The 27006-nt window shown below is 49.5% G+C and overlaps 1 protein-coding gene across 1 annotated transcript in view; it reads left to right on the forward strand.

Annotated features, from left to right (window-relative positions):
- Positions 1–3537: 3537 nt before the first annotated feature.
- THADA (THADA armadillo repeat containing) overlaps positions 3538–27006 on the forward strand; it is a 479325-nt gene continuing 455856 nt past the window's right edge. Inside the window, exon 1 of the mRNA XM_075863236.1 lies at positions 3538–3639. The gene's annotated coding sequence lies outside the window, so the exon portion shown is untranslated. The remainder of the gene's footprint in view (positions 3640–27006) is intronic.

The following is a 27006-nucleotide window of genomic DNA, read 5'->3' on the forward strand; positions in this document are numbered from 1 at the left end:
CGATCAAACGCTCGATCATCTGCTGATTGTATCGTTTATGCAGCCTAAAATATTATCGTTTTTGGCAGCTCATCTCCCTGTGTAAACACGGAGACGCGCTGCTGTCGTTGATCGGTGCTTGTTTACTCGGTCCTTGTCGGGCCATGTAATAGGACCTTTAGTAAATAAGGTCTAAACTATAGACAGTGTAAGATCTGTTAGCAGCAAGTACAGGGCCAGCTCCAGGTTTATGCGGGGCCCTTGGACGACACAGACTTAGTAGGCCCCTCTGCGGGGGAACTCACGGCAGCAGTAAAATGCCAAAAATCATCACATTGTGCCCCCATATTGACGTTAGGCCCTGTTTATGGCTCCATATAGAAGTTAGGCCCCCAGTTTGAACCCCCATATATTTAGTGCCCTCTGTAGATAGTGCAACACAGCCCCCCCTCCCAGGTAGTGCCACACAGTTCCCTCCTCCCAGGTAGTGCCACACAGCCGCTGACGTCACTGTCTATATATGGACAGTGTCGTCAGGGGCAACCCCAGAGCCATAGTCCCATGCAGAGCACTACTAGCACTCTGCCTGGGAGTGGCGTACCTAAAGGCTCATGGGCCCTGGTGTAAGAATTCAGCTTAGGCCCCCCTACCCCTCCCCAACACCACCAGACCTATGCCCATCTGCCTTGCCTGACAGACCCCATGAATGCCCCCACAGTATATTGCCCCCATAGCTGCCCCCACAGTATAATGACCCCCCATAGCTGCCCCACACAGTATAATGCCCCCCATAGCTGACCACCACAGTATAATGCTCCCATTAGCTGCCTCCCACACAGTATAACGCCCCCATAGCTGCCCCACACACACACACACACACAGACACACACACACACAGTATAATGCCATCCATAGCTGTCCACCACAGTATAATGCCACCAATTGCTGTTTCCACAGTATAAATCCACCACACAGTATAATGCCCCCATAGCTGCCCCCACACAGTATAATGCCCCCATAGCTGCCCCCCACACAGTATGCCCTCCATAGCTGACCACCACAGTATAATGCCCCCCATAGCTGCTTTCACAGTATAAATCCACCACACAGTATAATGCTCCCCATAGTTGCCACATACAGTATAATACCCTACGCAGTATAATCAGGGCCGGCTCCAGGTTTATGTGAGCCCTTGGGCGACAGGGCCTTAGTGGGACCCTTTGCGGTGCAACTTGAGCGGCAGCAGTATAAAGGCAGAAAATAGACTGTGAATATGATTTTTTTTTATATGGTCATGTATTTAAGCCTACCATATGGTAGGCTTAGATACAGGGTCCATGTGTGATACTGTCTGTTAGACCTTGTATCCAAGTCTAACGCAAGGCAGGCATAGATACAGGATCCCAGCAGACAGTAAAGTTACACTCACCCTCTTCTTCGGCTCCGGGTGCAGCGGATGTCTTAACACCATCCAGCGTCGTGATGTCATGCGTGGTGCACAGCGTCGTAACGTTATGACGCGAGAAGACGTCTGGACTTCCGCTGTGCTCAGGAATTAGGAGGGTAAGTATAGTGTCATTACTATAGTAACAGGGGTCCGGTTCAAATTAATATCGCTGCGACCCCTATAGCTACACCACTGAATGTGGCAGTCACCCGGGGATCTGGGGCACCGGGTTAAAGATCCGGGGCTTTGGCTCTGAAGGCCCAGTCCTAATGACGCCCCTGGTTAGGCCCCGTTTATGCCCCCATATAGAAGGTAGGTCAACTTTATGCCCCTGTATAGATTTTAGGCCCCATATAGAAGTTAAGCCCCCAGTTTGTGCCCCCATATAGAAGTTAGTCCCCTAGTTTGTGGCCCCATATAGAAGTTAGTCCGCTAGTTTGTGGCCCCATATAGAAGTTAGTCCGCTAGTTTGTGGCCCCATATAGAAGTTAGTCCGCTAGTTTGTGCCCCCATATGGAAGTTAGTCCATTGTTTGTGCTCCCATATAAAAGCTAATCCCCCACTTTGTGTCCCGATGTAAAAGTCAGGACCCCAGTTGCTGCCATGCCCCATATAAAAGTTAGGCCCCCAGTTTGTGCCCCCATGTAAAAGTTTTAGGTCACAAGTTTGTGTCGCAGTTTGGTCCCATTGCTCCAATACAAATAATGGGGAAAAAAACTCACCTAACACGTTCCCACGACGAGCTGAATTATCCAGTCACTATCTTCTTACTGGTACTTGGCGCCGCTCACATCCACAATAACAAGCGGTGCGGCGCAGTCGTTCAGATGATATTATCACGTCAGCGCGAAATGATTCACATCATCTCCGCTCTGCAATCTGCCGACACGCACCACAGACGGCTATAGTTAATTTAAGCAGGTGGGCAGCACCCGGCGGCCGAGTGGGCCCCTACAAGATCAGTGGGCCCCGTTACTTGCCCGGGTTCGCCAGGTGCTGACGCCGGCCCTGCCTGCTACTAACGGCATTCGGGTGATCATGTGACGAGTCACCTGATCAGCGGCACCAATAGAGGCAGCAGCGCTGCCGCTATTCTATACACATCGCTCATTGAGCGCTGTGTACAAGTGATCAGAGAAGATAGAAGCATTGAAAACTGCTTCTATTTTCTCTTCAGGGTCCTCGACATTCAGCGGCCCTGTAGCTTGGGCAGCTAGTTTTTCCCACCACTGGGACCCGCACCTATCTCTAGAACAGGGCCCCCCTAAACTCCGTTCAACCACTCTGTGATGTGGCTAAAGCATGTGATTTCTGATCATAAAGAAGGAAACAGCTTAGCTCGCTGAGCTACGCTGTTTCTGTAAGCCCCATAGAACTAAATGGTAGTTATGGAAAAAGTTTAGCTCACATTTTTGAGCTCCTTCCGTAACTGCCATACACTACCATATTTGCCAACAGTCCCATATTTTCAGCAACACAGAGCGGTTGTATGGGGTTTAGGGGGCTCCGTTCTAGAGATAGCTGCGGACCCACATCTATCTGACATTTATGACATATCCAAATGTCCCTGATGGGAAAACCCCTCAATGTTATTTTATGCTGTCACAGGCTCTGAGTATAATACTACTAGATATGTTCAAGCACCCACAGGGTTAACATCACAGCCCGGCCAACGGCGGTGTATTTGTTCATGAAGTCAGTGAGTGTTGCTATGACGCTTACAACGCCAACACATTTTCACACAGATGTATCAGCACTTGCCCTCTAGTAACATGGCCGCTGTGCATTTTTCCACTCTTCTGCACATGTGCACACATGTGTAGATCAACACAGCAATGTCCCATTCATTTCTCCTCTGGTAGAAGCGCACTAGTGCTATCTATCTATCTATCTATCTATCTATCTATCTATCTATCTATCTATCTATCTATCTATCTATCTATCTATCTATCTATCTATCGCTGTTCTCGCTATAATCATCTCTAACATTGTTGTTCCTTTCTGGTCTTGATCACTGGAGCCATTTTGATGACGTCAGCTTATTCATTTTGAATTGTTTTATGACCTTCTACAAAATGGCCGCTGGTATTATCTCGGGTGAGTTTTTCCTCTATCGGTGGGTGGGTCAGGAGTGAGATTAGCTGGAAGTAGTAAAGCAGAAGGAGGCCGGCTGTTCAGTTCCTGCACATGGTAGAGGATCCAGTGACACTGAGGTAACGCAGCTGTAAACTCTACTGCTCTCCTCTGTACGCATGCGGCAATGTGTATGTGATGGTTTTTATTTTATTTGTGGTGTATAATTACCTTATGTCGCTTTATAGTACAGCTGTAATCACATGGATTATGAGAAGCGGTGTAGGCAGTTTGCTGTGTAATAGAGTAGAAAGTACAACCGTGTGTTGTCGTTCCTTGCAAAGTACTACAACTTCCAGCATACTCTGTACATAAATACAGTTCCTGTACACCCTGGTGCTATATAACTACAGCCCTGTATACCCTGTCACCCTGGTGCTATATAACTACAGCCCTGTATACCCTGTCACCCTGGTGCTATATAACTACAGCCCTGTGTACCCTGTCACCCTGGTGCTATATAACTACAGCCCTGTATAACATGTCACCCTGGTGCTATATAACTACAGCCCTGTATACCCTGTCACCCTGGTGCTATATAACTACAGCCCTGTATACCCTGTCACCCTGGTGCTATATAACTACAGCCCTGTATACCCTGTCACCCTGGTGCTATATAACTACAGCCCTGTATACCCTGTCACCCTGGTGCTATATAACTACAGCCCTGTATACCCTGTCACCCTGGTGCTATATAACTACAGCCCTGTATACCCTGTCACCCTGGTGCTATATAACTACAGCCCTGTACACCCTGGTGCTATATAACTACAGCCCTGTATACCCTGTCACCCTGGTGCTATATAACTACAGCCCTGTATACCCTGTCACCCTGGTGCTATATAACTACAGCCCTGTATACCCTGGTGCTCTATAACTACAGCCCTGTATACCCGGTCACCCTGGTGCTATATAACTACAGCCCTGTATACCCTGTCACCCTGGTGCTATATAACTACAGCCCTGTATACCATGTCACCCTGGTGCTATATAACTACAGCCCTGTATACCCTGTCACCCTGGTGCTATATAACTACAGCCCTGTGTACCCTGTCACCCTGGTGGTATATAACTACAGCCCTGTATACCCTGTCACCCTGGTGCTATATAACTACAGCCCTGTATACCCTGTCACCCTGGTGCTATATAACTACAGCCCTGTATACCCTGTCACCCTGGTGCTATATAACTACAGCCCTGTATACCCTGTCACCCAGGTGCTATATAACTGCAGCCCTGTATACCCTGTCACCCTGGTGCTATATAACTACAGCCCTGTATACCCTGGTGCTATATAACTACAGCCCTGTATACCCTGTCACCCTGGTGCTATATAACTACAGCCCTGTATACCCTGTCACCCAGGTGCTATATAACTGCAGCCCTGTATACCCTGTCACCCTGGTGCTATATAACTACAGCCCTGTATACCCTGTCACCCAGGTGCTATATAACTGCAGCCCTGTATACCCTGTCACCCTGGTGCTATATAACTACAGCCCTGTATACCCTGTCACCCTGGTGCTATATAACTGCAGCCCTGTATACCCTGGTGCTATATAACTACAGCCCTGTATACCCTGTCACCCTGGTGCTATATAACTACAGCCCTGTATACCCTGTCACCCTGGTGCTATATAACTACAGCCCTGTATACCCTGTCACCCTGGTGCTATATAACTGCAGCCCTGTATACCCTGTCACCCTGGTGCTATATAACTATAGCCCTGTATACCCTGTCACCCTGGTGCTATATAACTACAGCCCTGTATACCCTGTCACCCTGGTGCTATATAACTACAGCCCTGTATACCCTGTCACCCTGGTGCTATATAACTACAGCCCTGTATACCCTGTCACCCTGGTGCTATATAACTACAGCCCTGTATACCCTGTCACCCTGGTGCTATATAACTGCAGCCCTGTATACCCTGTCACCCTGGTGCTATATAACTATAGCACTGTATACCCTGTCACCCTGGTGCTATATAACTACAGCCCTGTATACCCTGTCACACTGGTGCTATATAACTACAGCCCTGTATACCCTGTCACCCTGGTGCTATATAACTACAGCCCTGTATACCCTGGAGCTATATAACTACAGCCCTGTATACCCTGTCACCCTGGTGCTATATAACTGCAGCCCTGTATACCCTGTCACCCTGGTGCTATATAACTGCAGCCCTGTATACCCTGTCACCCTGGTGCTATATAACTACAGCCCTGTATACCCTGTCACCCTGGTGCTATATAACTACAGCCCTGTATACCCTGTCACCCTGGTGCTATATAACTACAGCCCTGTATACCCTGTCACCCTGGTGCTATATAACTACAGCCCTGTATACCCTGTCACCCTGGTGCTATATAACTACAGCCCTGTATACCCTGTCACCCTGGTGCTATATAACTGCAGCCCTGTATACCCTGTCACCGTGGTGCTATATAACTACAGCCCTGTATACCCTGGAGCTATATAACTACAGCCCTGTATACCCTGGTGCTATATAACTGCAGCCCTGTATACCCTGTCACCCTGGTGCTATATAACTACAGCCCTGTATACCCTGTCACCCTGGTGCTATATAACTACAGCCCTGTATACCCTGTCACCCTGGTGCTATATAACTACAGCCCTGTATACCCTGTCACCCTGGTGCTATATAACTACAGCCCTGTATACCCTGCCACCCTGGTGCTATATAACTGCAGCCCTGTATACCCTGCCACCCTGGTGCTATATACCTACAGCCCTGTATACCCTGCCACCCTGGTGCTATATAACTACAGCCCTGTATACCCTGCCACCCTGGTGCTATATAACTACAGCCCTGTATACCCTGTCACCCTGGTGCTATATAACTACAGCCCTGTATACCCTGGTGCTCTATAACTACAGCCCTGTATACCCGGTCACCCTGGTGCTATATAACTACAGCCCTGTATACCCTGTCACCCTGGTGCTATATAACTACAGCCCTGTATACCCTGGTGGTATATAACTACAGCCCTGTCACCCTGGTGCTATATAACTACAGCCCTGTATACCCTGTCACCCTGGTGCTATATAACTACAGCCCTGTATACCCTGGTGGTATATAACTACAGCCCTGTCACCCTGGTGCTATATAACTACAGCCCTGTATACCCTGTCACCCTGGTGCTATATAACTACAGCCCTGTATACCCTGTCACCCTGGTGGTATATAACTACAGCCCTGTATACCCTGTCACCCTGGTGGTATATAACTGCAGCCCTGTCACCCTGGTGCTATATAACTACAGCCCTGTATACCCTGTCACCCTGGTGCTATATAACTGCAGCCCTGTATACCCTGGTGCTATATAACTACAGCCCTGTATACCCTGTCACCCTGGTGCTATATAACTATAGCCCTGTATACCCTGTCACCCTGGTGCTATATACCTACAGCCCTGTATACCCTGCCACCCTGGTGCTATATAACTGCAGCCCTGTATACCCTGCCACCCTGGTGCTATATACCTACAGCCCTGTATACTCTGCCACCCTGGTGCTATATACCTACAGCCCTGTATACCCTGCCACCCTGGTGCTATATACCTACAGCCCTGTATACTCTGCCACCCTGGTGCTATATAACTACAGCCCTGTATACCCTGTTACCCTGGTGCTATATAACTACAGCCCAGTATACCCTGGTGCTATATAACTACAGCCCCGTATACCCTGTCACCCTGGTGCTATATAACTACAGCCCCGTATACCCTGTCACCCTGGTGCTATATAACTACAGCCCCGTATACCCTGTCACCCTGCTGCTATATAACTACAGCCCCGTATACCCTGTCACTTTGGTGCTATATAACTACAGCCCTGTATACCCTGTCACCCTGGTGCTATATATCTACAGCCCTGTATACCCTGTCACCCTGGTGCTATATAACTACAGCCCTGTATACCCTGTCACCCTGGTGCTATATAACTACAGCCCTGTATACCCTGTCACCCTGGTGCTATATAACTGCAGCCCTGTATACCCTGTCACCCAGGTGCTATATAACTGCAGCCCTGTATACCCTGCCACCCTGGTGCTATATACCTACAGCCCTGTATACCCTGCCACCCTGGTGCTATATAACTGCAGCCCTGTATACCCGGTCACCCTGGTGCTATATAACTACAGCCCTGTATACCCTGGTGCTATATAACTACAGCCCTGTATACCCTGTCACCCTGGTGCTATATAACTACAGCCCTGTATACCCTGTCACCCTGGTGCTATATAACTACAGCCCTGTATACCCTGTCACCCTGGTGCTATATAACTACAGCCCTGTATACCCTGTCACCCTGGTGCTATAGAACTACAGCCCTGTATACCCTGTCACCCTGGTGCTATATACCTACAGCCCTGTATACCCTGCCACCCTGGTGCTATATAACTGCAGCCCTGTATACCCTGCCACCCTGGTGCTATATACCTACAGCCCTGTATACCCTGCCACCCTGGTGCTATATACCTACAGCCCTGTATACCCTGCCACCCTGGTGCTATATAACTACAGCCCTGTATACCCTGGAGCTATATAACTACAGCCCTGTATACCCTGGTGCTATATAACTGCAGCCCTGTATACCCTGTCACCCTGGTGCTATATAACTGCAGCCCTGTATACCCTGTCACCCTGGTGCTATATAACTGCAGCCCTGTATACCCTGTCACCCTGGTGCTATATAACTGCAGCCCTGTATACCCTGCCACCCTGGTGCTATATAACTGCAGCCCTGTATACCCTGCCACCCTGGTGCTATATACCTACAGCCCTGTATACCCTGCCACCCTGGTGCTATATAACTACAGCCCTGTATACCCTGGAGCTATATAACTACAGCCCTGTATACCCTGGTGCTATATAACTGCAGCCCTGTATACCCTGTCACCCTGGTGCTATATAACTACAGCCCTGTATACCCGGTCACCCTGGTGCTATATAACTACAGCCCTGTATACCCTGTCACCCAGGTGCTATATAACTGCAGCCCTGTATACCCTGTCACCCTGGTGCTATATAACTACAGCCCTGTACACCCTGTCACCCTGGTGCTATATAACTACAGCCCTGTATACCCTGTCACCCTGGTGCTATATAACTACAGCCCTGTATACCCTGTCACCCTGGTGCTATATAACTACAGCCCTGTATACCCTGTCACCCTGGTGCTATATAACTACAGCCCTGTATACCCTGCCACCCTGGTGCTATATAACTGCAGCCCTGTATACCCTGCCACCCTGGTGCTATATACCTACAGCCCTGTATACCCTGCCACCCTGGTGCTATATAACTACAGCCCTGTATACCCTGCCACCCTGGTGCTATATAACTACAGCCCTGTATACCCTGTCACCCTGGTGCTATATAACTACAGCCCTGTATACCCTGGTGCTCTATAACTACAGCCCTGTATACCCGGTCACCCTGGTGCTATATAACTACAGCCCTGTATACCCTGTCACCCTGGTGCTATATAACTACAGCCCTGTATACCCTGGTGGTATATAACTACAGCCCTGTCACCCTGGTGCTATATAACTACAGCCCTGTATACCCTGTCACCCTGGTGCTATATAACTACAGCCCTGTATACCCTGGTGGTATATAACTACAGCCCTGTCACCCTGGTGCTATATAACTACAGCCCTGTATACCCTGTCACCCTGGTGCTATATAACTACAGCCCTGTATACCCTGTCACCCTGGTGGTATATAACTACAGCCCTGTATACCCTGTCACCCTGGTGGTATATAACTACAGCCCTGTATACCCTGTCACCCTGGTGGTATATAACTGCAGCCCTGTCACCCTGGTGCTATATAACTACAGCCCTGTATACCCTGTCACCCTGGTGCTATATAACTGCAGCCCTGTATACCCTGGTGCTATATAACTACAGCCCTGTATACCCTGTCACCCTGGTGCTATATACCTACAGCCCTGTATACCCTGCCACCCTGGTGCTATATAACTGCAGCCCTGTATACCCTGCCACCCTGGTGCTATATACCTACAGCCCTGTATACTCTGCCACCCTGGTGCTATATACCTACAGCCCTGTATACCCGGTCACCCTGGTGCTATATAACTACAGCCCTGTATACCCTGGTGCTATATAACTACAGCCCTGTATACCCTGTCACCCTGGTGCTATATAACTACAGCCCTGTATACCCTGTCACCCTGGTGCTATATAACTACAGCCCTGTATACCCTGTCACCCTGGTGCTATATAACTACAGCCCTGTATACCCTGTCACCCTGGTGCTATAGAACTACAGCCCTGTATACCCTGTCACCCTGGTGCTATATACCTACAGCCCTGTATACCCTGCCACCCTGGTGCTATATAACTGCAGCCCTGTATACCCTGCCACCCTGGTGCTATATACCTACAGCCCTGTATACCCTGCCACCCTGGTGCTATATAACTACAGCCCTGTATACCCTGGAGCTATATAACTACAGCCCTGTATACCCTGGTGCTATATAACTGCAGCCCTGTATACCCTGTCACCCTGGTGCTATATAACTGCAGCCCTGTATACCCTGTCACCCTGGTGCTATATAACTGCAGCCCTGTATACCCTGTCACCCTGGTGCTATATAACTGCAGCCCTGTATACCCTGTCACCCTGGTGCTATATAACTACAGCCCTGTATACCCTGTCACCCAGGTGCTATATAACTGCAGCCCTGTATACCCTGTCACCCTGGTGCTATATAACTACAGCCCTGTACACCCTGTCACCCTGGTGCTATATAACTACAGCCCTGTACACCCTGTCACCCTGGTGCTATATAACTACAGCCCTGTATACCCTGTCACCCTGGTGCTATATAACTACAGCCCTGTATACCCTGTCACCCTGGTGCTATATAACTGCAGCCCTGTATACCCTGTCACCGTGGTGCTATATAACTACAGCCCTGTATACCCTGGAGCTATATAACTACAGCCCTGTATACCCTGGTGCTATATAACTGCAGCCCTGTATACCCTGTCACCCTGGTGCTATATAACTACAGCCCTGTATACCCTGTCACCCTGGTGCTATATAACTACAGCCCTGTATACCCTGTCACCCTGGTGCTATATAACTACAGCCCTGTCACCCTGGTGCTATATAACTACAGCCCTGTATACCCTGCCACCCTGGTGCTATATAACTGCAGCCCTGTATACCCTGCCACCCTGGTGCTATATACCTACAGCCCTGTATACCCTGCCACCCTGGTGCTATATAACTACAGCCCTGTATACCCTGCCACCCTGGTGCTATATAACTACAGCCCTGTATACCCTGTCACCCTGGTGCTATATAACTACAGCCCTGTATACCCTGGTGCTCTATAACTACAGCCCTGTATACCCGGTCACCCTGGTGCTATATAACTACAGCCCTGTATACCCTGTCACCCTGGTGCTATATAACTACAGCCCTGTATACCCTGGTGGTATATAACTACAGCCCTGTCACCCTGGTGCTATATAACTACAGCCCTGTATACCCTGTCACCCTGGTGCTATATAACTACAGCCCTGTATACCCTGGTGGTATATAACTACAGCCCTGTCACCCTGGTGCTATATAACTACAGCCCTGTATACCCTGTCACCCTGGTGCTATATAACTACAGCCCTGTATACCCTGTCACCCTGGTGGTATATAACTACAGCCCTGTATACCCTGTCACCCTGGTGGTATATAACTACAGCCCTGTATACCCTGTCACCCTGGTGGTATATAACTGCAGCCCTGTCACCCTGGTGCTATATAACTACAGCCCTGTATACCCTGTCACCCTGGTGCTATATAACTGCAGCCCTGTATACCCTGGTGCTATATAACTACAGCCCTGTATACCCTGTCACCCTGGTGCTATATAACTATAGCCCTGTATACCCTGTCACCCTGGTGCTATATACCTACAGCCCTGTATACCCTGCCACCCTGGTGCTATATAACTGCAGCCCTGTATACCCTGCCACCCTGGTGCTATATACCTACAGCCCTGTATACTCTGCCACCCTGGTGCTATATACCTACAGCCCTGTATACCCTGCCACCCTGGTGCTATATACCTACAGCCCTGTATACTCTGCCACCCTGGTGCTATATAACTACAGCCCTGTATACCCTGTTACCCTGGTGCTATATAACTACAGCCCAGTATACCCTGGTGCTATATAACTACAGCCCCGTATACCCTGTCACCCTGGTGCTATATAACTACAGCCCCGTATACCCTGTCACCCTGGTGCTATATAACTACAGCCCCGTATACCCTGTCACCCTGCTGCTATATAACTACAGCCCCGTATACCCTGTCACTTTGGTGCTATATAACTACAGCCCTGTATACCCTGTCACCCTGGTGCTATATATCTACAGCCCTGTATACCCTGTCACCCTGGTGCTATATAACTACAGCCCTGTATACCCTGTCACCCTGGTGCTATATAACTACAGCCCTGTATACCCTGTCACCCTGGTGCTATATAACTGCAGCCCTGTATACCCTGTCACCCAGGTGCTATATAACTGCAGCCCTGTATACCCTGCCACCCTGGTGCTATATACCTACAGCCCTGTATACCCTGCCACCCTGGTGCTATATAACTGCAGCCCTGTATACCCGGTCACCCTGGTGCTATATAACTACAGCCCTGTATACCCTGGTGCTATATAACTACAGCCCTGTATACCCTGTCACCCTGGTGCTATATAACTACAGCCCTGTATACCCTGTCACCCTGGTGCTATATAACTACAGCCCTGTATACCCTGTCACCCTGGTGCTATATAACTACAGCCCTGTATACCCTGTCACCCTGGTGCTATAGAACTACAGCCCTGTATACCCTGTCACCCTGGTGCTATATACCTACAGCCCTGTATACCCTGCCACCCTGGTGCTATATAACTGCAGCCCTGTATACCCTGCCACCCTGGTGCTATATACCTACAGCCCTGTATACCCTGCCACCCTGGTGCTATATAACTACAGCCCTGTATACCCTGGAGCTATATAACTACAGCCCTGTATACCCTGGTGCTATATAACTGCAGCCCTGTATACCCTGTCACCCTGGTGCTATATAACTGCAGCCCTGTATACCCTGTCACCCTGGTGCTATATAACTGCAGCCCTGTATACCCTGTCACCCTGGTGCTATATAACTGCAGCCCTGTATACCCTGTCACCCTGGTGCTATATAACTACAGCCCTGTATACCCTGTCACCCAGGTGCTATATAACTGCAGCCCTGTATACCCTGTCACCCTGGTGCTATATAACTACAGCCCTGTACACCCTGTCACCCTGGTGCTATATAACTACAGCCCTGTATACCCTGTCACCCTGGTGCTATATAACTACAGCCCTGTATACCCTGTCACCCTGGTGCTATATAACTACAGCCCTGTATACCCTGTCACCCTGGTGCTATATAACTACAGCCCTGTATACCCTGCCACCCTGGTGCTATATAACTGCAGCCCTGTATACCCTGCCACCCTGGTGCTATATACCTACAGCCCTGTATACCCTGCCACCCTGGTGCTATATAACTACAGCCCTGTATACCCTGCCACCCTGGTGCTATATAACTACAGCCCTGTATACCCTGTCACCCTGGTGCTATATAACTACAGCCCTGTATACCCTGGTGCTCTATAACTACAGCCCTGTATACCCGGTCACCCTGGTGCTATATAACTACAGCCCTGTATACCCTGTCACCCTGGTGCTATATAACTACAGCCCTGTATACCCTGGTGGTATATAACTACAGCCCTGTCACCTGGTGCTATATAACTACAGCCCTGTATACCCTGTCACCCTGGTGCTATATAACTACAGCCCTGTATACCCTGGTGGTATATAACTACAGCCCCTGTCACCCTGGTGCTATATAACTACAGCCCTGTATACCCTGTCACCCTGGTGCTATATAACTACAGCCCTGTATACCCTGTCACCCTGGTGGTATATAACTACAGCCCTGTATACCCTGTCACCCTGGTGGTATATAACTACAGCCCTGTATACCCTGTCACCCTGGTGGTATATAACTGCAGCCCTGTCACCCTGGTGCTATATAACTACAGCCCTGTATACCCTGTCACCCTGGTGCTATATAACTGCAGCCCTGTATACCCTGGTGCTATATAACTACAGCCCTGTATACCCTGTCACCCTGGTGCTATATAACTATAGCCCTGTATACCCTGTCACCCTGGTGCTATATACCTACAGCCCTGTATACCCTGCCACCCTGGTGCTATATAACTGCAGCCCTGTATACCCTGCCACCCTGGTGCTATATACCTACAGCCCTGTATACTCTGCCACCCTGGTGCTATATACCTACAGCCCTGTATACCCGGTCACCCTGGTGCTATATAACTACAGCCCTGTATACCCTGGTGCTATATAACTACAGCCCTGTATACCCTGTCACCCTGGTGCTATATAACTACAGCCCTGTATACCCTGTCACCCTGGTGCTATATAACTACAGCCCTGTATACCCTGTCACCCTGGTGCTATATAACTACAGCCCTGTATACCCTGTCACCCTGGTGCTATAGAACTACAGCCCTGTATACCCTGTCACCCTGGTGCTATATACCTACAGCCCTGTATACCCTGCCACCCTGGTGCTATATAACTGCAGCCCTGTATACCCTGCCACCCTGGTGCTATATACCTACAGCCCTGTATACCCTGCCACCTGGTGCTATATAACTACAGCCCTGTATACCCTGGAGCTATATAACTACAGCCCTGTATACCCTGGTGCTATATAACTGCAGCCCTGTATACCCTGTCACCCTGGTGCTATATAACTGCAGCCCTGTATACCCTGTCACCCTGGTGCTATATAACTGCAGCCCTGTATACCCTGTCACCCTGGTGCTATATAACTGCAGCCCTGTATACCCTGTCACCCTGGTGCTATATAACTACAGCCCTGTATACCCTGTCACCCAGGTGCTATATAACTGCAGCCCTGTATACCCTGTCACCCTGGTGCTATATAACTACAGCCCTGTACACCCTGTCACCCTGGTGCTATATAACTACAGCCCTGTATACCCTGTCACCCTGGTGCTATATAACTACAGCCCTGTATACCCTGTCACCCTGGTGCTATATAACTACAGCCCTGTATACCCTGTCACCCTGGTGCTATATAACTACAGCCCTGTATACCCTGCCACCCTGGTGCTATATAACTGCAGCCCTGTATACCCTGCCACCCTGGTGCTATATACCTACAGCCCTGTATACCCTGCCACCCTGGTGCTATATAACTACAGCCCTGTATACCCTGCCACCCTGGTGCTATATAACTACAGCCCTGTATACCCTGTCACCCTGGTGCTATATAACTACAGCCCTGTATACCCTGGTGCTCTATAACTACAGCCCTGTATACCCGGTCACCCTGGTGCTATATAACTACAGCCCTGTATACCCTGTCACCCTGGTGCTATATAACTACAGCCCTGTATACCCTGGTGGTATATAACTACAGCCCTGTCACCCTGGTGCTATATAACTACAGCCCTGTATACCCTGTCACCCTGGTGCTATATAACTACAGCCCTGTATACCCTGGTGGTATATAACTACAGCCCTGTCACCCTGGTGCTATATAACTACAGCCCTGTATACCCTGTCACCCTGGTGCTATATAACTACAGCCCTGTATACCCTGTCACCCTGGTGGTATATAACTACAGCCCTGTATACCCTGTCACCCTGGTGGTATATAACTACAGCCCTGTATACCCTGTCACCCTGGTGGTATATAACTGCAGCCCTGTCACCCTGGTGCTATATAACTACAGCCCTGTATACCCTGTCACCCTGGTGCTATATAACTGCAGCCCTGTATACCCTGGTGCTATATAACTATAGCCCTGTATACCCTGTCACCCTGGTGCTATATACCTACAGCCCTGTATACCCTGCCACCCTGGTGCTATATAACTGCAGCCCTGTATACCCTGCCACCCTGGTGCTATATACCTACAGCCCTGTATACTCTGCCACCCTGGTGCTATATACCTACAGCCCTGTATACCCTGCCACCCTGGTGCTATATACCTACAGCCCTGTATACTCTGCCACCCTGGTGCTATATAACTACAGCCCTGTATACCCTGTTACCCTGGTGCTATATAACTACAGCCCAGTATACCCTGGTGCTATATAACTACAGCCCCGTATACCCTGTCACCCTGGTGCTATATAACTACAGCCCCGTATACCCTGTCACCCTGGTGCTATATAACTACAGCCCCGTATACCCTGTCACCCTGCTGCTATATAACTACAGCCCCGTATACCCTGTCACTTTGGTGCTATATAACTACAGCCCTGTATACCCTGTCACCCTGGTGCTATATATCTACAGCCCTGTATACCCTGTCACCCTGGTGCTATATAACTACAGCCCTGTATACCCTGTCACCCTGGTGCTATATAACTACAGCCCTGTATACCCTGTCACCCTGGTGCTATATAACTGCAGCCCTGTATACCCTGTCACCCAGGTGCTATATAACTGCAGCCCTGTATACCCTGCCACCCTGGTGCTATATACCTACAGCCCTGTATACCCTGCCACCCTGGTGCTATATAACTGCAGCCCTGTATACCCGGTCACCCTGGTGCTATATAACTACAGCCCTGTATACCCTGGTGCTATATAACTACAGCCCTGTATACCCTGTCACCCTGGTGCTATATAACTACAGCCCTGTATACCCTGTCACCCTGGTGCTATATAACTACAGCCCTGTATACCCTGTCACCCTGGTGCTATAGAACTACAGCCCTGTATACCCTGTCACCCTGGTGCTATATACCTACAGCCCTGTATACCCTGCCATCCTGGTGCTATATAACTGCAGCCCTGTATACCCTGCCACCCTGGTGCTATATACCTACAGCCCTGTATACTCTGCCACCCTGGTGCTATATACCTACAGCCCTGTATACCCTGTCACCCTGGTGCTATATAACTACAGCCCTGTATACCCTGTCACCCTGGTGCTATATAACTACAGCCCTGTATACCCTGTCACCCTGGTGCTATATAACTACAGCCCTGTATACCCTGTCACCCTGGTGCTATATAACTACAGCCCTGTATACCCTGTCACCCTGGTGCTATATAACTACAGCCCTGTATACCCTGTCACCCTGGTGCTATATAACTACAGCCCTGTATACCCTGTCACCCTGGTGCTATATAACTACAGCCCTGTATACCCTGTCACCCTGGTGGTATATAACTACAGCCCTGTATACCCTGTCACCCTGGTGGTATATAACTACAGCCCTGTATACCCTGGTGCTATATAAATACAGCCCTGTATACCCTGGTGCTATATAACTACAGCCCTGTATACCCTGTCGCTATATAACTACAGCCCTGTATACCCTGGTGCTCTATAACTACAGCCCTGTATACCCTGTCACCCAGGTGCTATATAACTACAGCCCTGTATACCCTGCCACCCTGGTGCTATATACCTACAGCCCTGTATACCCTGCCACCCTGGTGCTATATAACTGCAGCCCTGTATACCCGGTCACCCTGGTGCTATATAACTACAGCCCTGTCACCTTGGTGCTATATAACTGCAGCCCTGTATACCCTGTCACCCTGGTGCTATATAACTACAGCCCTGTCACCTTGGTGCTATATAACTGCAGCCCTGTATACCCTGTCACCCTGGTGCTATATAACTACAGCCCTGTATACCCTGTCACCCTGGTGCTATATAACTACAGCCCTGTATACCCTGTCACCCTGGTGCTATATAACTACAGCCCTGTATACCCTGTCACCCTGGTGCTATATAACTGCAGCCCTGTATACCCTGGTGCTATATACCTACAGCCCTGTATACCCTGTCACCCTGGTTCTATATAACTATAGCCCTGTATACCCTGTCACCCTGGTGCTATATACCTACAGCCCTGTATACCCTGCCACCCTGGTGCTATATAACTGCAGCCCTGTATACCCTGCCACCCTGGTGCTATATACCTACAGCCCTGTATACTCTGCCACCCTGGTGCTATATACCTACAGCCATGTATACCCTGCCACCCTGGTGCTATATACCTACAGCCCTGTATACTCTGCCACCCTGGTGCTATATACCTACAGCCATGTATACCCTGCCACCCTGGTGCTATATACCTACAGCCCTGTATACTCTGCCACCCTGGTGCTATATAACTACAGCCCAGTATACCCTGGTGCTATATAACTACAGCCCCGTATACCCTGTTACCCTGGTGCTATATAACTACAGCCCTGTATCCCCTGTCACCCTGGTGCTATATAACTACAGCCCTGTATACCCTGTCACCCTGGTGCTATATACCTACAGCTCTGTATACCCTGCCACCCTGGTGCTATATAACTACAGCCCTGTATACCCGGTCACCCTGGTGCTATATAACTACAGCCCTGTATACCCTGTCACCCTGGTGCTATATAACTGCAGCCCTGTATACCCTGTCACCCTGGTGCTATATAACTACAGCCCTGTATACCCTGTCACCCTGGTGCTATATAACTACAGCCCTGTATACCCTGTCACCCTGGTGCTATATAACTACAGCCCTGTATACCCTGTCACCCTGGTGCTATATAACTACAGCCCTGTATACCCTGTCACCCTGGTGCTATATAACTATAGCCCTGTATACCCTGTCACCCTGTTGCTATATACCTACAGCCCTGTATACCCTGCCACCCTGGTGCTATATAACTACAGCCCTGTATACCCTGCCACCCTGGTGCTATATACCTACAGCCCTGTATACTCTGCCACCCTGGTGCTATATACCTACAGCCCTGTATACCTTGCCACCCTGGTGCTATATACCTACAGCCCTGTATACTCTGCCACCCTGGTGCTATATAACTACAGCCCTGTATACCCTGTTACCCTGGTGCTATATAACTACAGCCCAGTATACCCTGGTGCTATATAACTACAACCCTGTATACCCTGTCACCCTGGTGCTATATAACTACAGCCCTGTATACCCTGTCACCCTGGTGCTATATACCTACAGCCCTGTATACCCTGCCACCCTGGTGCTATATAACTACAGCCCTGTACACCCTGGTGCTATATAACTACAGCCCTGTATACCCTGTCACCCTGGTGCTATATAACTACAGCCTTGTATACCCTGCCACCCTGGTGCTATATAACTACAGCCCTGTACACCCTGGTGCTATATAACTACAGCCCTGTATACCCTGTCACCCTGGTGCTATATAACTAGAGCCCCGTATACCCTGTCACCCTGCTGCTATATAACTACAGCCCCGTATACCCTGTCACCCTGGTGCTATATAACTACAGCCCTGTATACCCTGTCACCCTGGTGCTATATATCTACAGCCCTGTATACCCTGTCACCCTGGTGCTATATAACTACAGCCCTGTATACCCTGTCACCCTGGTGCTATATAACTACAGCCCTGTATACCCTGTCACCCTGGTGCTATATAACTACAGCCCTGTATCCCCTGTCACCCTGGTGCTATATAACTGCAGCCCTGTATACCCTGTCACCCAGGTGCTATATAACTGCAGCCCTGTATACCCTGCCACCCTGGTGCTATATACCTACAGCCCTGTATACCCTGCCACCCTGGTGCTATATAACTGCAGCCCTGTATACCCGGTCACCCTGGTGCTATAGAACTACAGCCCTGTATACCCTGGTGCTATATAACTACAGCCCTGTATACCCTGTCACCCTGGTGCTATATAACTACAGCCCTGTATACCCTGTCACCCTGGTGCTATATAACTACAGCCCTGTATACCCTGTCACCCTGGTGCTATAGAACTACAGCCCTGTATACCCTGTCACCCTGGTGCTATATACCTACAGCCCTGTATACCCTGCCATCCTGGTGCTATATAACTGCAGCCCTGTATACCCTGCCACCCTGGTGCTATATACCTACAGCCCTGTATACTCTGCCACCCTGGTGCTATATACCTACAGCCCTGTATACCCTGCCACCCTGGTGCTATATACCTACAGCCCTGTATACTCTGCCACCCTGGTGCTATATAACTACAGCCCTGTATACCCTGGTGCTATATAACTACAGCCCAGTATACCCTGGTGCTATATAACTACAGCCCCGTATACCCTGTCACCCTGGTGCTATATAACTACAGCCCCGTATCCCCTGTCACCCTGGTGCTATATAACTACAGCCCTGTATACCCTGTCACCCTGGTGCTATATAACTACAGCCCTGTATACCCTGTCACCCTGGTGCTATATAACTACAGCCCTGTATACCCTGTCACCCTGGTGCTATATAACTACAGCCCTGTATACCCTGTCACCCTGGTGCTATATAACTACAGCCCTGTATACCCTGTCACCCTGGTGCTATATAACTACAGCCCTGTATACCCTGTCACCCTGGTGCTATATAACTACAGCCCTGTATACCCTGTCACCCTGGTGCTATATAACTACAGCCCTGTATACCCTGTCACCCTGGTGGTATATAACTACAGCCCTGTATACCCTGTCACCCTGGTGGTATATAACTACAGCCCTGTATACCCTGGTGCTATATAAATACAGCCCTGTATACCCTGGTGCTATATAACTACAGCCCTATATACCCTGTCGATATATAACTACAGCCCTGTATACCCTGGTGCTCTATAACTACAGCCCTGTATACCCTGTCACCCAGGTGCTATATAACTACAGCCCTGTATACCCTGCCACCCTGGTGCTATATACCTACAGCCCTGTATACCCTGCCACCCTGGTGCTATATAACTGCAGCCCTGTATACCCGGTCACCCTGGTGCTATATAACTACAGCCCTGTCACCCTGGTGCTATATAACTGCAGCCCTGTATACCCTGTCACCCTGGTGCTATATAACTACAGCCCTGTATACCCTGTCACCCTGGTGCTATATAACTACAGCCCTGTATACCCTGTCACCCTGGTGCTATATAACTACAGCCCTGTATACCCTGTCACCCTGGTGCTATATAACTACAGCCCTGTATACCCTGTCACCCTGGTGCTATATAACTGCAGCCCTGTATACCCTGGTGCTATATACCTACAACCCTGTATACCCTGGTGCTATATAACTACAGCCCTGTATACCCTGTCACCCTGGTTCTATATAACTATAGCCCTGTATACCCTGTCACCCTGGTGCTATATACCTACAGCCCTGTATACCCTGCCACCCTGGTGCTATATACCTACAGCCCTGTATACCCTGCCACCCTGGTGCTATATAACTACAGCCCAGTATACCCTGCCACCCTGGTGCTATATAACTGCAGCCCTGTATACCCGGTCACCCTGGTGCTATATAACTACAGCCCTGTACACCCTGTCACCCTGGTGCTATATAACTACAGCCCTGTATACCCTGTCACCCTGGTGCTATATAACTACAGCCCTGTATACCCTGTCACCCTGGTGCTATATAACTGCAGCCCTGTATACCCTGGTGCTATATAACTACAGCCCTGTATACCCTGTCACCCTGGTGCTATATAACTATAGCCCTGTATACCCTGCCACCCTGGTGCTATATAACTGCAGCCCTGTATACCCTGCCACCCTGGTGCTATATAACTGCAGCCTGTATACCCTGCCACCCTGGTGCTATATACCTACAGCCCTGTATACTCTGCCACCCTGGTGCTATATACCTACAGCCATGTATACCCTGCCACCCTGGTGCTATATACCTACAGCCCTGTATACTCTGCCACCCTGGTGCTTTATAACTACAGCCCTGTATACCCTGTTACCCTGGTGCTATATAACTACAGCCCAGTATACCCTGGTGCTATATAACTACAGCCCGTATACCCTGTTACCCTGGTGCTATATAACTACAGCCCTGTATCCCCTGTCACCCTGGTGCTATATAACTACAGCCCTGTATACCCTGTCACCCTGGTGCTATATACCTACAGCCCTGTATACCCTGCCACCCTGGTGCTATATACCTACAGCCCTGTATACCCTGCCACCCTGGTGCTATATACCTACAGCCCTGTATACTCTGCCACCCTGGTGCTATATAACTACAGCCCTGTATACCCTGTTACCCTGGTGCTATATAACTACAGCCCTGTATACCCTGTCACCCTGGTGGTATATAACTACAGCCCTGTATACCCTGGTGCTATATAAATACAGCCCTGTATACCCTGGTGCTATATAACTACAGCCCTGTATACCCTGTCACCCTGGAGCTCTATAACTACAGCCCTGTATACCCTGGTGCTCTATAAATACAGCCCTGTATACCCTGGGTGCTATATAACTGCAGCCCTGTATACCCTGCCACCCTGGTGCTATATACCTACAGCCCTGTATACTCTGCCACCCTGGTGCTATATACCTACAGCCCTGTATACCCTGCCACCCTGGTGCTATATACCTACAGCCCTGTATACTCTGCCACCCTGGTGCTATATAACTACAGCCCTGTATACCCTGTTACCCTGGTGCTATATAACTACAGCCCCGTATACCCTGTTACCCTGGTGCTATATAACTACAGCCCTGTATCCCCTGTCACCCTGGTGCTATATAACTACAGCCCTGTATACCCTGTCACCCTGGTGCTATATACCTACAGCCCTGTATACCCTGCCACCCTGGTGCTATATAACTACAGCCCTGTATCCCCTGTCACCCTGGTGCTATATAACTACAGCCCTGTATACCCTGTCACCCTGGTGCTATATAACTACAGCCCTGTATACCCTGTCACCCTGGTGCTATATAACTACAGCCCTGTATACCCTGTCACCCTGGTGCTATATAACTACAGCCCTGTATACCCTGTCACCCTGGTGCTATAGAACTACAGCCCTGTATACCCTGTCACCCTGGTGGTATATAACTACAGCCCTGTATACCCTGGTGCTATATAACTACAGCCCTGTATACCCTCTCACCCTGGAGCTCTAGAACTACAGCCCTGTATACCCTGGTGCTATATAAATACAGCCCTGTATACCCTGGGTGCTATATAACTACAGCCCTGTATACCCAGTCACCCTGGTGCTATATAACTGCAGCCCTGTATACCCTGCCACCCTGGTGCTATATAACTACAGCCATGTATACCCTGGTGCTCTATAACTACAGCCCTGTATACCCTGTCACCCAGGTGCTTTATAACTACAGCCCTGTATACCCTGTCACCCAGGTGCTATATAACTGCAGCCCTGTATACCCTGCCACCCTGGTGCTATATAACTACAGCCCAGTATACCCTGCCACCCTGGTGCTATATAACTGCAGCCCTGTATACCCGGTCACCCTGGTGCTATATAACTACAGCCCTGTACACCCTGTCACCCTGGTGCTATATAACTACAGCCCTGTATACCCTGTCACCCTGGTGCTATATAACTACAGCCCTGTATACCCTGTCACCCTGGTGCTATATAACTGCAGCCCTGTATACCCTGGTGCTATATAACTACAGCCCTGTATACCCTGTCACCCTGGTGCTATATAACTATAGCCCTGTATACCCTGGTGCTATATACCTACAGCCCTGTATACCCTGCCACCCTGGTGCTATATAACTGCAGCCCTGTATACCCTGCCACCCTGGTGCTATATACCTACAGCCCTGTATACTCTGCCACCCTGGTGCTATATACCTACAGCCCTGTATACCCTGCCACCCTGGTGCTATATACCTACAGCCCTGTATACCCTGCCACCCTGGTGCTATATACCTACAGCCCTGTATACCCTGCCACCCTGGTGCTATATAACTGCAGCCCTGTATACCCTGCCACCCTGGTGCTATATACCTACAGCCCTGTATACTCTGCCACCCTGGTGCTATATACCTACAGCCCTGTATACCCTGCCACCCTGGTGCTATATACCTACAGCCCTGTATACCCTGCCACCCTGGTGCTATATACCTACAGCCCTGTATACCCTGCCACCCTGGTGCTATATACCTACAGCCCTGTATACTCTGCCACCCTGGTGCTATATAACTACAGCCCTGTATACCCTGTTACCCTGGTGCTATATAACTACAGCCCAGTATACCCTGGTGCTATATAACTACAGCCCCGTATACCCTGTTACCCTGGTGCTATATAACTACAGCCCTGTATCCCCTGTCACCCTGGTGCTATATAACTACAGCCCTGTATACCCTGTCACCCTGGTGGTATATAACTACAGCCCTGTATACCCTGGTGCTATATAACTACAGCCCTGTATACCCTGTCACCCTGGTGCTATATAACTACAGCCCTGTATACCCTGTCACCCTGGTGCTATATACCTACAGCCCTGTATACCCTGCCACCCTGGTGCTATATAACTACAGCCCTGTACACCCTGGTGCTATGTAACTACAGCCCTGTCACCCTGGTGCTATATACCTACAGCCCTGTATACCCTGCCACCCTGGTGCTATATAACTGCAGCCCTGTATACCCTGCCACCCTGGTGCTATATACCTACAGCCCTGTATACTCTGCCACCCTGGGGCTATATACCTACAGCCCTGTATACCCTGCCACCTTGGTGCTATATACCTACAGCCCTGTATACTCTGCCACCCTGGTGCTATATAACTACAGCCCTGTATACCCTGTCACCCTGGTGCTATATAACTACAGCCCTGTATCCCCTGTCACCCTGGTGCTATATAACTACAGCCCTGTATACCATGTCACCCTGGTGCTATATAACTACAGCCCTGTATACCCTGTCACCCTGGTGCTATATAACTACAGCCCTGTATACCCTGTCACCCTGGTGCTATATAACTACAGCCCTGTATACCCTGTCACCCTGGTGCTATATAACTACAGCCCTGTATACCCCTGTCACCCTGGTGCTATGTAACTACAGCCCTGTATACCCTGCCACCCTGGTGCTATATAACTACAGCCCTGTACACCCTGGTGCTATATAACTACAGCCCTGTATACCCTGTCACCCTGGTGCTATATAACTACAGCCCTGTATACCCTGTCACCCTGGTGCTATATAACTACAGCCCTGTATACCCTGCCACCCTGGTGCTATATAACTACAGCCCTGTACACCCTGGTGCTATATAACTACAGCCCTGTATACCCTGTCACCCTGGTGCTATATAACTACAGCCCTGTATACCCTGTCACCCTGGTGCTATATAACTACAGCCCTGTATACCCTGCCACCCTGGTGCTATATAACTACAGCCCTGTATACCCTGGTGCTATATAACTACAGCCCTGTATACCCTGTCACCCTGGAGCTCTAGAACTACAGCCCTGTATACCCTGGTGCTATATAAATACAGCCCTGTATACCCTGGGTGCTATATAACTACAGCCCTGTATACCCAGTCACCCTGGTGCTATATAACTGCAGCCCTGTATACCCTGCCACCCTGGTGCTATATAACTACAGCCATGTATACCCTGGTGCTCTATAACTACAGCCCTGTATACCCTGTCACCCAGGTGCTATATAACTACAGCCCTGTATACCCTGTCACCCAGGTGCTATATAACTGCAGCCCTGTATACCCTGCCACCCTGGTGCTATATAACTACAGCCCAGTATACCCTGCCACCCTGGTGCTATATAACTGCAGCCCTGTATACCCGGTCACCCTGGTGCTATATAACTACAGCCCTGTATACCCTGTCACCCTGGTGCTATATAACTACAGCCCTGTATACCCTGTCACCCTGGTGCTATATAACTACAGCCCTGTATACCCTGTCACCCTGGTGCTATATAACTGCAGCCCTGTATACCCTGGTGCTATATAACTATAGCCCTGTATACCCTGTCACCCTGGTGCTATATAACTATAGCCCTGTATACCCTGCCACCCTGGTGCTATATACCTACAGCCCTGTATACCCTGCCACCCTGGTGCTATATACCTACAGCCCTGTATACTCTGCCACCCTGGTGCTATATAACTACAGCCCTGTATACCCTGTTACCCTGGTGCTATATAACTACAGCCCAGTATACCCTGGTGCTATATAACTACAGCCCTGTCACCCTGGTGCTATATAACTACAGCCCTGTATACCCTGTCACCCTGGTTCTATATAACTACAGCCCTGTATACCCTGTCACCCTGGTGCTATATAACTACAGCCCTGTATACCCTGTCACCCTGGTGCTATATAACTACAGCCCTGTATACCCTGTCACCCTGGTGGTATATAACTACAGCCCTGTATACCCTGGTGCTATATAACTACAGCCCTGTATACCCTGTCACCCTGGTGCTATATAACTACAGCCCTGTATACCCTGTCACCCTGGTGCTATATAACTACAGCCCTGTATACCCTGTCACCCTGGTGCTATATAACTACAGCCCTGTATACCCTGTCACCCTGGTGCTATATACCTACAGCCCTGTATACCCTGCCACCCTGGTGCTATATAACTACAGCCCTGTACACCCTGGTGCTATATAACTACAGCCCTGTATACCCTGTCACCCTGGTGCTATGTAACTACAGCCCTGTATACCCTGCCACCCTGGTGCTATATAACTACAGCCCTGTACACCCTGGTGCTATATAACTACAGCCCTGTACACCCTGGTGCTATATAACTACAGCCCTGTATACCCTGTCACCCTGGTGCTATATAACTACAGCCCTGTATACCCTGTCACCCTGGTGCTATATAACTACAGCCCTGTATACCCTGTCACCCTGGTGGTATATAACTACAGCCCTGTATACCCTGGTGCTATATAAATACAGCCCTGTATACCCTGGTGCTATATAACTACAGCCCTGTATACCCTGTCACCCTGGAGCTCTATAACTACAGCCCTGTATACCCTGGTGCTATATAAATACAGCCATGTATACCCTGGGTGCTATATAACTACAGCCCTGTATACCCAGTCACCCTGGTGCTCTATAACTACAGCCCTGTATACCCTGTCACCCAGGTGCTATATAACTACAGCCGTGTATACCCTGTCACCCAGGTGCTATATAACTGCAGCCCTGTATACCCTGCCACCCTGGTGCTATATACCTACAGCCCTGTATACCCTGCCACCCTGGTGCTATATAACTGCAGCCCTGTATACCCGGTCACCCTGGTGCTATATAACTACAGCCCTGTACACCCTGTCACCCTGGTGCTATATAACTGCAGCCCTGTATACCCTGTCACCCTGGTGCTATATAACTACAGCCCTGTATACCCTGTCGCTATATAACTGCAGCCCTGTATCCCCTCGTGTTATATACCTACAGCCCTGTATACCCTGGTGCTATATAACTACAGCCCTGTATAC

The sequence above is a fragment of the Rhinoderma darwinii genome, chromosome 4 (genome assembly GCF_050947455.1).
Source record: "Rhinoderma darwinii isolate aRhiDar2 chromosome 4, aRhiDar2.hap1, whole genome shotgun sequence".
Classification (NCBI taxonomy): domain Eukaryota; kingdom Metazoa; phylum Chordata; class Amphibia; order Anura; family Rhinodermatidae; genus Rhinoderma; species Rhinoderma darwinii.